At 40.9% G+C, this 14,394-nt stretch overlaps 1 protein-coding gene across 9 annotated transcripts in view; it reads left to right on the forward strand.

The window, feature by feature from the left end:
• The window catches only part of IP6K1 (inositol hexakisphosphate kinase 1), a 48,634-nt gene that overhangs the window by 14,342 nt on the left and 19,898 nt on the right, over positions 1 to 14,394 (forward strand). For 2 of the 9 annotated variants that reach the window (XM_053295235.1, XM_053295236.1), the window contains one exon: positions 6,193 to 6,245. The exons of the other annotated variants lie outside the window; for them this stretch is intronic. The gene's annotated coding sequence lies outside the window, so the exon portion shown is untranslated. The remainder of the gene's footprint in view (positions 1 to 6,192; positions 6,246 to 14,394) is intronic. 9 annotated transcript variants of the gene reach the window in all.

Genomic DNA, 14,394 nt, shown 5'->3' on the forward strand with positions numbered 1-14,394 from the left:
CCTAATTTTAATTTAAAGCTTCCATGGGATTGGGAAATTTATCTTATTCTGGTGCCCCCAGATTTGGAAGAAAACAAAGACTTAAAAATCCACTTAGCTGCTGACCTCTGGCAGCCAGTAGATAGTTTGTGGTTGTTTGTAATAATGTGAGCTGCCTGGAGTGAACTGGCTTTGACTATTTAGTGCAATTTCCACAAAATATAACTGTCCTCTTTAGGCAGTCATGGTGGACCAGAAGTAAAATATTTTTCTAAATGGTTTTAGCTGCTACTGATTTGAATTGTAACAAAAATGGTTTAAAATCATACAGTAGAGACAAGTAATAACTTACCTGAGGAACTGCATAATTTCTGCAGCTGTCCTTGGATGTACACTTCATATTTACAGGAGAACCTCATTATACATGGATTCTATATCCGCAGTTTCACATATTCACAGGTGTCTTAATTGACACCCAATTTCATTATCTACGGATATGAAAGGATTAAAACCCACATATCCATGGTTCCTAGAGGGCCAGAAATGACCATGGAGGTCATTTCTGACTGCCATTTTGTCTGTTGGAGTCATTTTGTGGCTCAGTTCAGTTTTTTAAAAAAACAAACCCAAACCCAAAAACCTATTTAAAAAACTGTTATTTTGGGGACCATTTGGTGGAGGCATTGCTGGATGCTAGGAGACTTACAGAGCATGGTAGGGCGTTTTATTTGGCCCATTTTTGTGAGTTTTGGGGTGTGTTTTTCATTTGGGAACCTAACCCCCATGTTCCTGTCGACTCAATGACTCATTATCTATGGTCTTTTTATCCACATTAATATGTGGGAACAGAACTCACACGGATAATGAGGTTTATAAAATGTCTACCATGCCTTTTGCTATTAAAAATTCAAAGTTAGTTGACAATAAAACATAACAGAACAATAAATATAACTTTAGCCAGCAAAACAAATAGAAAACTTATTAAAAGAACTTGTCGATCTTTAAAAGCCTGAGAGAACAGAATGAACAGAACAGAGTTGATGCCTGGTGAACATGTCTAGGAAGACAGTTCATAATTTGAGCACCATTGCAGAAAAGGGTCTTTCTCCAGTTGCTACCCACGGCACATCAGAAGATGGGGCATTTGGACAAGGGCTGCTAAAGAAATCTTACAGAGCCAGATTCGAATGTCTGCAGTTGCATTGAGAAAGTAATGATATATTTCACAGCAATTTCTAGAACTATGACAATGCCTCCTGGTATTGCCAAAATTGTAGAAATTGCTGTAGTAGGCATCAGAGTGCTGTTGGTTAACATGGTCCCATGTGTACGTAGGGACAAGTTCTCAGAAAAAATGCAGCCCAAAAAGACTGCATAAACTGAGTATGAAGATCTTCCCACCAAGGGTCTTTTTCATCTTGGGGCTCTGTCCCTCTACAGAATTAATTGAAATATGAGATACTATTTGTTCCACTGCCTCTACTGAGCCAGGGCATCCGAGCCTCTCCTGTTACCTTGCAGAACTGCACGTTCTGTGTTTCAAATTACATCAGGGTGGGCCTTGGGGAGTACAGGGTTGACATCTTGAATGGCATTTATTGGCTATCAAAATAGTGACAGGACTTTCTAAAGGCTTTAGAAAACCTTTTTTGTATGAAATAGATGATAGTTCCCACTATTCTTTGTCAGCATCTAGCACTTTCTGTTCATTTTAATCCTTAAACATTGAACACTCAAGTTTACATCTTCCCCCCTGTGCTGGAGCTCCTCATTAGTGGGTTGTACAGTGGTGTGGGAATTTAGATAAAATAACTTCTTTTCCCCTTTGCCAGCTGGTGACCAGGAAGTTCAGGACTTTATTTCCCTTTGTTCTGTATAATGTTTTGTCTGCACAGTGCTCTGAAATAGTTTATTTTGATCTTATTTAAGCAAATTCTATATACCCCAAATTTGGAATGAATGTCCTGGTAGAACTATTGGTTGATCAACATTATAGCTACAGAAGGATGTTTCTTCTAAATGTTCAGAGAAAAGGAAATCTGGATTCATTCAGCTTGACTTAAGCCTGAATAAAATTTCATTGTACTAAATTCATACAGTACAGTATAGCAGAAACAAATGGCATACTATGCATGTTTTGGTTGTGTGCTTTCCAATTAACATGCCAGTCGTTAAGTTGTCCCCTGGGTCTCTTTGCATGACCATCTGGCAAGTGGTAGTCATTTGAAAAGTCCTGGTATGTTTCTCTTACTGCTATGTGCAGTTACTCTGTTTTTGTCATGCACTGGCTAATGCTCAAAAAACAATTTGTAGTGGCATGAAAGAAACTGAATCCTGCACATGACAGCAGATGCATGCACCTGGCTGGTCATGAATAAGGAGTCAGTACATGCAGGACTTCCCAGTGATTTTCCTGTGAATTGCCAAGGCCTCAGTGATGGTGTGACCTTGCCCTTACTATCTTGATGCAAGATGTGAAAAGTAATGTATCCAGAAACTTTACAACATAAAAATAACCTTCCAAAGGCCATATGGCGTACAATCAGCTATAAGAACAATCACTGCTCCTTGTTTGTGTGATCACATATGGCTACTAATGAGCATATTTCAACTGTGGCAAGTATATTCCTGGAACTGGGCTCTGAAAGATATTTGGGAATGAATATCTCTAAATATCAGAAGTCAGAAATCAGCAATAGGACAGATCAATTTGAACTATGTGATTTGTTATTAGGTAGGTGTGCTCTACCACACATTAAGTGCCATCAAGTCAGTATTGACTCTTAGCGACCACCTAGATAGATTCTCTTCAGGATGATCTGTCTTCAACTTGGCCTTTAAGGTGTCTCAGCGGTGCATTCATTCCTGTCGTAAATCGAGTCCATTCACCCTAGAACATAAGAACAGCCCTGCTGGATCAGGCCCAAGGCCCATCTAGTCCAACATCCTGTTTCACACAGTAGCCCACCAGGTGCCGCTGGAAACCTACAGTCAGGAGATGAGGGCATGCCCTCTCTCCTGCTGTTATTCCCCTGCAACTGGTACTCAGAGGCATCCTGCCTTTGAGGCTAGAGGTGGCCTATAGCCCTCCAACTAGTAGCCGTTGATAGACCTCTCCTCTATGAAGTTATCCAAACCCCACTTAAAGCCTTCCAGGTTGTTGACTGTCACCACATCTTGTGGCAGAGAATTCCACAAGTTGATTATGTGTTGTATGAAAAAATATTTCCATTTGCTGGTCCTAAATTTCCTGTCAATCAATTTCATGGGATGATCCCTGGTTCTAGTGTTATGTGAGAGGGAGAAGAATTTCTCTCTATCCACTTTTTCCACTTCATGCATGATTTTATAGATGTCTGTCATGTCTCCCTGCAGTTGTCTTTTTTCTAAACTAAATAGCCCCAGGTGTTGTAGCCTTGCCTCATAAGAAAGGTGCTCTAGGCCCCTGATCATCTTGGTTGCCCTCTTCTGTACCTTTTCCAGTTCTACAACGTACTTTTTATTTTTTTTATTTTTGGTTATGACCTTGCTGCTGGTCGTCCTCTTCTCTTTCCTTCAACTTTCCCCGGCATTATAGACTTCTGAAGGGACCTAGGTCTTCGTATAATGTGTCCAAAGTATGATAGTTTGAGCCTGGTCATTTGTGCCTCGAGTGAAAATTCTGGATTGATTTGTTCTATGATCCATTTGTTTGCTTTCTTGGTTGTCCATGGTATCCTCAAAAGTCTTCTCCAGCACCAAAGTTCAAAAGCGTCAATGCATTTTCTATCTTGCTTCTTCAAAGTCCAGCTTTCACATCCATAGAGTGTCATGAGGAAAACCATTGTCTGAACAATTCTAATCTTTGTAGATGTAGACCAGTCACAGCATCTAAATATCCTTTCCAACCTTCATTGCAACCCTACCAAGTGCTAGTCTGTGGCATATTTCTGGACTGCTGGATCCTTTACTGTTGATAGTTGATCCTAAAAGGCAGAAGCTATCCAACACTTCAATGTCTTCATTGTCAGTTCTGAGCCTGGTTGCTGACACCCATTGTCATTAGTTTAGTCTTCTTTACATTTAATTGTAGTCTCATTTTTTCACTGTGCTCCTTGACTTTCATTACTAGAGCTTGCAGATCATCCGCATTCTCAGCTATCAGAGTGGTGTCATCAGCGTAGCCCAGTTATTGATGTTTCTTCCTCCCACTTTAAAACCACACTCATCTTCTTCCAATCCAGCTTTTCTCAGTATATGTTCAGCATATAAGTTGACTAAAGAAGGAAAAAATATACAGCCTTGTCTTACTCCTCTGCCAATCTGAAACCAGTCTGTTTCACGATGTTCTGTGTGGACTGTGGCTACCTGTCCTGTGTATAGGTTTCTCATGAAAACAATGAGATGTGCTGGGATGCCCATTTTTCTAAGGATATTCCACAACTTGACATGGTCGACGCAATCGAAGGCTTTTCTGTAGTCAATAAAGCACATATTGACTACTTTCTGGTATTCTTTGGCTTTCTCAATTATCCAGCGTGCATTAGCAATGATGTCTCTTGTTCCTCGGCCTTTTCTGAAACCAGCTTGAACATCCAGCATTTCCCTTTCCACGTAGGGCTCTAATCTGCTTTGGATGATCCTGAGCATTACTTTGCTAACATGTGAAATCAAGGATATTGTGTGATGGTTTGCGCAATCTATTAAGTCTCCTCTCTTTGGTATGGGTATGTAGACTGACCTCTTCCAATCTGTTGGCCACTATGGTGTTCTCCAAATTTGCTGGCTTAGTTTGGTTAGAGCCTTGACTGATTCTTCTTCTGTTGCCTGCCATATTTCTGTAGTTATTCCATCAATTCCTGTAGCCTTCCGACTTGGTAATGACCAGAGTGCTCTAACTTCATTTTTTCGTTCTAGAGGTTTTTGCAAGTAGGGAATATCTTCTAGAGTATCTTGGATGTTGACATCCCTGCTGTACAGACTTTCAGTATACTACTTCCATCTCTGTTTGATCTTCTCTGAGTCAGTTACTATCTGTCCTTTGGCACCCCTTAACATACCAATTCGAGGTTGGAACCTCCCTCTGAGTTCAGAGATCTTTTGGAAAACTTGCCTTGTTTTTCCGCATCTATTTTCATCCTCATGGTCTTAAAGATGTCATTATAGTATTGCTCCTTGTCTCTTCTAACAGCTTTCTGAAATTCCCTATTGAGTTCCTTCCTGAGGTCTTTATCTTTCTTGACTTTGGCTTTTCTCCTCTTCTGGGCCATTTTCACTGTCTGTTCTGACATCCATTTTGCTTTCTTCTGTTTCTTGGACTTTGGCAGTCTCTTTTCACATTCATCCTTAACAACTTCTTTGATTTCATTCCACAGTTCCTCTGGCTCCCTATCAATGAAGTTCAGAACTTCAAAGCGGTTCCTGATGTTCTCCTTGAAAATGGTGGGAACATTATCAAGATCATATCGTGGAAGCTGGATAGCTTTGTTTTTCTGCTTTAGCTTGACTTGGGACTTGCACATGAGAAGTTCATGATTGGTTCCACAGTCGGCCCTTGGCCATGTCTTTGCTGTTATAACTGAGCTCCTCCACCTTGTTGCACCAATAATGTAATCAATTTGATTTCTGTGTACTCCCTCTGGTGATGTCCATGTGTATAGGCACCACTTTGGTTATTTGAAGAAGGTGTTACCACAAATAGTTCTGTAATTTTCTTGTGATGCTAAATAGAGGATAGGACATTACTAGAAAATGAAACTCTGCCATTTGTCCTTTTAACAAGGCCTTTCACATGCCTGGTCCAATTCAATTACATCTTGCAGGAGTGGTGTTTCTCCAGGAGATAACAGGGCATTGTTGGGCTTTAGGCGGTGTGCTTTTAAAATCTAGTTCAAGACTTTCCTTTGTGTCTGTTGTTCAGTCTCAAAGAATTACATGAGCTGAACACAAAATATGTGCAATTGTAGGTAGTTCATTTTATGTTAAAGAAACTAGAATCTTCTATCTGATTTTTTAAGGGAATTCAGATGTGATCCATTTATAGTACACATAATGTTGTAATATAATCTAGCACCTACAACTAAGCACAGCAGGAGATTGTTAAAAATATTGGGCATTGCCTGAAGGCTCACAGTCTACAAGGCAGATAAATAAAGGATAAAAAGCTGGTGGAGAGATCAACTACTATGGGAAGGCCTGGCAGGAAATGTACACTAATTGTTTTTTTAATTACAGGAAGTAATGGGGCTGTGAATGTCAGCCCCTGCAGTTTTGTCATCCTTACCATGGTATGTATATAGACCATAGGAACTTGAAAGAAATGGCTTTCTTGCTATAAGCTGTGGAGAAAACTGTGCCTAGAGGGCAGCTTGACTCTGTCAATAGTTCATACTCCTGCCTTCCTCCCTGGTCAGACATTCTCCTTCCACTCCAAAACGTCAAAATTGACAAGTTTTCTGGATTGGATCTCTTCAGTCCACCTCCTCCTTGTCTTTGGTTTTGGGCAGTGCCCCCTGAACATTGCATGTCGTCATTTATATCTAGCAGTTGATAGGAATGGGCTTTGTCAGCAGTAGCCAATTATTTGTTGACAGCCTTATGATCCACTAAAGTAGAACTTGATCTCCTGTGATATATAAATACTCTTGAACTGTTTCTGCAGTAGTTAAGGTCAGTATTCGGTGATTGCAAATAAAAGAGGTGGTGTGGGACTATCTCATCTAGTAGCTGTGCAGTACTGTGTGTGTGCAGTTCTGAAGCCCTTTCATGAGAGGGGGTGAGTGCAGGAGCTTTAAGCTCTGCAGCTGAGAGAGTCTTTGATCAAGTCTTTGCTTGATCATTTGTGTGTGAGTTTAATGGGCTGAAGGTGGTGAAAACCAGAAAAAAAAGTGAAGAAGGGTAACAACATAGCCCCAGTGTACCATGGGGGGAGGGAATCCCTAAAGTGATTGTCAGTTTCTCACTCAACTATTTTAAAATCTTGTCTTGCACATTTCAAGCCCAAAGCTCTTCTTCAGAGGCAGATGTTGTGTGAATATCTTTTTTGGAGTCTATGGGCAGGTTCACACAACTGCCTGAAAGTAAGTTGTTGGCAAGCTCCAGTTCCTGGCGAGTGCAAACTCTCACTGAAGGCCACAAGTGCAACTCATTTTTATGTTGTTGGAACCTGCAAAAATTTGGTTCCCAAGCCAGCCTTCCCTCTGCTGCCTGACACACTTGAAGTTGGGTGGCAAATGTCAGCAGACTGGCTTGGGAACTGGACTTTGGGTTCAGACTACATGCCTGCCAAGAGTCTGCACTCCCCAGGAACCAGAGCTTTCTGGGAACAAGACTTCCTGGCAGTTGTGTGCACCTGCCCTATATCTCCATATCTGAAGGAATCTTCCTTCAGATGTGTGATATAGTCTCTGAAAATGATATTTACATAAAATTTGCCTTTTAGGCAAGAGTTTTGGGTTTAAGATCTTGCTTTACACTTTACAATCAGCTTTGTAGCATCTTGGGGATTCCTTCTTCTTTTCTTTTTCTCCATATGAAAACCACATATTCTACATGGAACGTTCATATTTGCTTTCACAATCTTGAAAAGATTTAAATGGCAAAGAACACACTCTTCATGTTCCTTGAGCATCAGAATAGTGTTGTCTGAAGAAATTAATTGCTACAATACAGGGGGTTAGTAAAACTACTCCCCTGTGTCACCTTCTGGCACTAATTTAATGCAGTCTAAAACTAGCTCAAATATTAAAAGCTAGATCACATATACCTTTGTAATGTAAAGATATAAATGTAAAACATATAATGTAAACATGCAGCTTAAGAAATGAAGATACCTTGCCCTTCTTAACCTTTTGAGCCATGATCAGATATGTTTGTCTTGTGTGTTAGTGACCCCAAAAACTGGAATGATCTCTTAACTTTAAGATCCCAAAACTCATTATTGAGATTGGACAACTACAAAATGTTATAAAGAATTTAACAATTTTATAAATACATTGTACTGTTCTACATCATCTGTCTACATATCTTCCAGAAGCATTTCACTTTAAGGACTAAACAGTGACATATAAGATTATTTTTAATGTTGATATACTTAATTTTTTTTAACAGCTCCTCTAAAGAACATGAATCAAACAGATGGTATCTCAAGTCTCTGGTTGAAATTCCTAAATGTGTTTTCCCTTGAATCTCAACCACCAGAGTGTTTGATAAAAAGTCTGCTATAAACATAGTCATCCTTGTCAGAAACATGTTTGAGGATGTAAAGTTTGTCTCACTTATATACTGCCCATCCAAAAATGGCCCGGGATGGTTCACAATCAAAAATAAAAACATACAATAAAACCAGTCAAAATATTAAAGTAAAACTCATTTTAAAAACCATTTAAACATTAAAAGCCAGGGTGAAAAGATGGGGCTTTATTGAAGACCTCTAAGGATGATACCTTTTGGAAGCTCAGGTGGAGGCGGTGGCTGGGGGTGCCTTTGCACAGCTTTGACTAGTGTGCCAGCTGCATCCCTTTCTCAAGAAGGCAGATCTGGCCACTGTTATCCACGCCTTAGTCATGTCATGGTTGGATTACTATAATGTGCTCTACATGGGGCTGCCCTTGAAGAATATTTGGGAACTGCAGCTAGTGGAAAATGTGGCGGCTAGGTTTTTATCTGGAGCTGCCTGCTGGGATCACAGCACACCCATTTTGAAAGAGCTGCACTGACTGCCAATTTGTTTCCGGGTCCAATTCAAGGTGCTGTTTTTGACTTTTAAAGCCCTTAACAGTCTGGGCCCTGGATACCTAAGGGATTGCCTGCTCCTAAAGGTTGCTGCATACTTGAAGTGGTCATCTGTGTGTGGGGTGGGGTGGGGCAGGGGCTCTGCTCTGGCTACCGACAATGAGGGAGGCTTAGCTGCCATGTACATGGGACAGAGCCTTCTCAGTTGTCCCCAGACTCTGGAATGCTTTCCTGGTGGCCATCTACCCCTCAGTCTTAATCACAGTTTTTAGAAAGCCTGTGAAATCTTGGCTTTTTACCCAGGTTTTTGTGACTGTTCTTATTGCTGCTGCTTTGTATCTTTTATAGTTATATATTGTGCTTATTGTTTAATCTTTTTAATCAGATCTGTATTTTTATATTCTAGCTATTTTAATTGTGCAGTTTTTGTAGTCTTGTGTTAACTTTTGTGTGAATCGTCTTGAGATTATTTTAATGAAAAGCGGTATAGAAATCTAAAAATAAAAGTTGAGTTGAATACACCTTGCAAACCACAAGAAGATGCATAAACTGGCTGTGTGCATCTACCCAATGTAATGTAGCTGCCTCATACCATATGGGTGGAGTTGGGTAATAAAAATGAGTGGAATTGTAGTAAAGGGCATAGATCAAACCACATGTTCAGCAGGCTCCCCTTATATATAACGAACATTGCATGATGCTAACTCACCTGAAGCCACCTTAAGTGACACAGCAGGGAAATGCTTGACTAACAAGCAGAAGGTTGCCAGTTCAAATCCTCACTGCTACTATATTGGGCAGCAGTGATATAGGAAGATGCTGAAAGGCATCATCTCACACTTCTCAGGAGAAGGCAATGGTAAATCCCTCCTGTATTCTACCAAAGAAAACCACAGGGCTCTGTGGATTCCAGATGTCAAAATCATCTTGACGGCACACTACCTTTTAAACTCACCTGAAGGTTTTTGGGCTTCTCAGTGTCCTTGCCCTCATGAGTGTCCCCCATTATTCTCCTTGCCCTCTCCCAACTCAAATTCCTGCTAGGATGACTCAGAGGTTTCTTGCTAACTGTGTGCAGTAAGATGCCTTTTTGACCCATGCTGTTTATAAGATTTTGCAAGAGTAGAAATATTCCAGTGTTTTTAATAGCCAGAAGGCTTTTAGTAATGTTTTCCATATAGCAGCTTTCCATAGACTGCAAGTGCATAAACCTATCCACTGGGACTGGGTTTGAGAATGAAACATCTAGTGAATGTTCCATGTTCACTTTTAATGCTATGTATCATTGGGTGACCAAGTTTTGACTCCCAAAGAGTCAGCATTTAAAACCTATTTCTGCATTACATAAGCTGCTATGTCAGATGCAGATACTTTAAACCATATATGTAAATGTTAAGTATTAAATAAAATAAAGAATGGAATCTGTGAAATCTGCACTCCCAACCTGTAAATTTAGATGTGATTTTGGGGGGCTCATGTTCATATGGGCAGTGTCCATTCTATAAGAAATATAGCAGGAAAACCTACACAGCACTTGGATACTATAGATCTTTGTAATACCAGAATTTAAATTATTTCCTCCTTTAATGCAATAGCTGGCACAAGTATTAAGTTCATGTTTTAAAATAAGCTTCTTATTTTTACTGCTGTTTTATCAGACTGTTCAGGTACTATTATAGTTATATATTTCTCATTAAGCAGTTCCCTCTGAAAATGCAGTTGCTTCATATTTGAAATATTAAACAACATGAGTCAAAGGGGTTCAAGCTCTGTTTTCTATTCCACCTAGAATTAATTCTGGAACCTGAATGTATACATATCTACTGGGGCAGTTTTGGGGCTAATTCTTAATTACAGGAGCCAGTGGAAATGTTTCACATGGCAACTATAATCTGAATGTTGCTTACAATGTAAAATGGCTCAGTTTTTAATGAAGAGTCTCTTTGCCAGTACAGAAGTACTTTTAGTAGCTTCAGCATGGCAGCTGTAATGTAAAAATAATTTACCTTTTAACTCAGTTATCCAAAAGTGTAACACTTGTAGCGGAGAGCAAGTTACTGTGTCATGATCACAAAGAAAGTACAGCATATAACTTTTTTGTTTCTTCTTTATCTTTACATGGGGGTATCCATGGACCAGTATTGGCTAAAATGTCTACTGAACTGTGATTAGAACAGCATCTTAACTAATGAGCTGTGAGAGTTGATAGTAGCTGGTCATGCCAGAGGTTAGAGTGCTCAGTAGATCAGGTTCCTACATTCCTTAGAGGAGGTGTGTGTGATTTGATTTGAAGAAATGCTTGAGCATTTGCCTGTGCTTGCTATGGAGCATGCAAAATGTTTCATGGGATATCAAACTGTTTCCTCTTCTCTGTTACTAGTTAGTATATAAAAGTGTCTGGAGCCCACTGACTTTTCACTTGCTGCCCAGAGTCTCAAAATTGTTAAGTTATTTAACTGATAGAAAATTGGTCCCCACTGTCTGTGACAGTGTCATTAAATTTAAAATAAATAAATAAATAAATTGGACGCTTTAGCCTCTTGCCTATAAAACTTTGGACATGCAGCCTCTCTCATTTCAGTGTTCCCTAGCTTAATATCAGTATCTATCCTCTATATATTTAATTTGCTAAGGCATACCTGTTGCTAATCCCATGTGTGGCAGCTCTCATGAGAGTTCACAAGCAGAAGCACCTGATTGGACAGTGAGGATTCCATATGCAGATGGGGGAGGTGCCTGGGAGAGCAGAAGCACCATGGTGATTGGGCAGTGGGGATTCAATAAGCAGATAGTGAGGAGGACCCTGTGATGGTTAAAGTCAGTTGGACTGCAGCTGTTACTGGTCAGAAGATGTTTTTGATTGGAGAGGAGTGTGTACACCCCCCCTCTCAAAATAAAAGGATAGTGGGCAGGGGTCTGCAAAGAAAGGGGTTGTGAGGAAGGAAAGAGCCCTTTCAGAGCTGTGCCACAGGACTCCACAACCTCAGGCCTCTAGCTGTTGGACTACAATTCCCATCATCCCTGACTATTGGCCACTGTGGCTTGAGGGGAGTTGGAGTCCAACAACAGCTGGAGGGCCAAAGCTGTGCAACCTTGACCTAGAGTGAGCTGTGGAGTTATGACTAGTGAGAATCTTGCTATACTGACCAGTAGACTGCATGGCTCATAGAAAACTCATTACAAATAGCAAATTGGGAAATTAGGTAAGCATTTGGAGATTTCCTGTAAGACAGTCACCTGCTTAAATCATCAAGGAGTTAGCTGTTTTGAATTTCATATGATGTGGATTATATACCCTTGTTTGAAATACAGCATATTGAAAGTTACAGCATATTGAAAGTTTGAGTGAGTTTATGGTGCCAGAATTAGGAAATTACACAATTTGTTTTGATCAAGCATATATGGTAAGGGAAGATAAGGAACAAGAGAGTTTGGGTGAGCCAGATATTAGAAGCACATGACTTGGCCATTCAGGCTGGAAGGGGGAGAAGAGGAGATGTAATTTCAGGCCAATTCTGTTACCTTCCTTATCTGGTCAGCTTGGACTATAAAAGAGAGACCCCAAAGAGGTTCCCAAGCTGAGAAAAAAATCCCTTCTGCAAGATGTGCATGCTGCATATATGAAGAACATTGTCCACTGTCTCCAACACTTTAGTGAAAGAGAGTGAAGTGTAGTGAATAAGATTAATCTAGCAATAGAGTTGATATATAAGTTTAGTGGTTGAACAAAGGCATTATCTTGGGTTTGAATATGTGTGTTCTTGGCAAGGAAAATGGGAATTGCAGTAGGATATGTGCAATTCACCAGGAGTTGAACTATGATATGGAATTGACACACTGACGTTTGTTTTGTTTTTGGGATATAAATAATTTATCTTGTGTCTTTATTTTGGTAGATGATGATCTCATTTTGTGTTACGCATTTTGCTCCAGGTGGAAACTCAGACTTTGTCAAGCAATAACGCATTGTTTTACATTCAGCACACCATTTGTGGTTTATTTCTCCATCTCAAGCAAAAGATCCCGATTACAATTGCTTACCCCCTTCTCCCCTTTCTCCAGTGTCAGGTTCCCCTAGAGCTGTGTACTACATTCTTAGGTTTCTCCTCACAACAACCCTGTGAAGTAGGTTAGGCTGAGAGAGAAGTGACTGGCTCAGAGTCACCCAGCAATTATTATGGCTAAATGGGGATTTGAACTCAAGTCTCCCCAGTCCTAGTCCAGCACTCTAACCACTATACCTCACTGGCATGGTAAAGGAGGAGGACATGCTTGGTGGTTTCAACTTGCCCAGAGTTGCAGGTGCACAGACATTCTGAGAAGGGATCTTCCTATATCTTCCGCCTAACAAAGCCAAAGGGAGGGCACAATAGTGAGCCAAGGTGAAGGCTCTTCTGTGGTTAGGGGTTTCTAGCTGCATAAGATATACAGCAGGTTTTGCTAAGAGTCTTAGACTTTCAGTGCTAAGGAAGATCAGGACCCTGCCTAAGTCACTTTGGGACTCTGCATCTATTATGCACTGTTTAGAGCAGGGGTTCTCAACGTTGGGTCTCCGGATGTTATTGGACTTCAGCTCACATAATCCCCTGCCCCAGTGTTCTTTGGCTGGGGATTATGGGAGTTGAAGTCCAATAACATCTGAGGACCCAACATTAAGAATCCATGGTTTAGAGTGTTCTGGCCTGCTCGTAACCCATGGGATGGGGAGAACCCAAGTGATATTTTTGCCAACAGTTCATTTCCATGTGGATTGGTAGCCATCCTACAGCATTAGTGGGGCAAGGTCTGTTGGGAGGTATGATGGTCTTAGCCTGTAATTGTCAGCCATACTCTGGCCTCCACTTTCACCAGGCCTGCCTCTAGGTTTTAGACCAGAGACACAACACATACTGCTCTTCGGAAATTGAATTGGACAAGCTCCAGAAGGCCGAAGTTGGAAAAGGGGTCCAGCTGAGCACCATAGAGGAGTTGCACCAGCAACTTGACATCAAATAGTTTAAGGGCTGCAGGCCACCTAGTTCAAAAGAATTTTAGGATGGCAGTGGCACACCTCTGGGCGCTTTGGGCAACATAGCTGCTGTGAGCCTTCATGGTATCGGAGGCATGAAAGACCACCCCCAGGTATTTGAAGCATGAGACTTGCTCAGTTGTGTTCCTGTTTATCGGCCAGAAGTGTGTGTTTAGTCTACTAGTTTGTGATAATTTCCAGTTGATCCTCCTTACAATATTGGGCAAGGACCCTCAGAGCTCTTCTGAGACCTATGGGTGACCTTGAGAGAATTGCTGCATTGTCTGCATAAAGCAGAGTGGAGATGTGTTTCTCTGCCAGTTTGGGAGGGTGGAAGTCGGGGTTATTTAGGTAACCCACCATAGCATTTATGCAGAAGTTAAACGGGCAGAGAAAGACATTGGTCTTATTTATTTTATTATTTATTTAATTTAACTTATATACTGCCCAAACCTTTGTCTCTGGGAGGTTTCTTACCTGTGAAGGGTTCTTTTTCACTGTAATCTGAGCCCATTCTAGAATCATGGGTATTCCCAGCATGCCTCAGGTCATAGACAGGAAATTATCCCAGCAATCTCTTCCTTTTGGAGTAGGAGGAGCCCAAGTCCCCCAGTTCCAGACTGTTGCGCCGAAGCATACAGTATAGAGAGAGCTGTGGGGAGAGAGAGCGCTGGACAAGGAAGGTGTACGTGTGA

The sequence above is a fragment of the Hemicordylus capensis genome, chromosome 2 (assembly GCF_027244095.1).
Source record: "Hemicordylus capensis ecotype Gifberg chromosome 2, rHemCap1.1.pri, whole genome shotgun sequence".
In the NCBI taxonomy this organism is placed as follows: Eukaryota; Metazoa; Chordata; class Lepidosauria; order Squamata; family Cordylidae; genus Hemicordylus; species Hemicordylus capensis.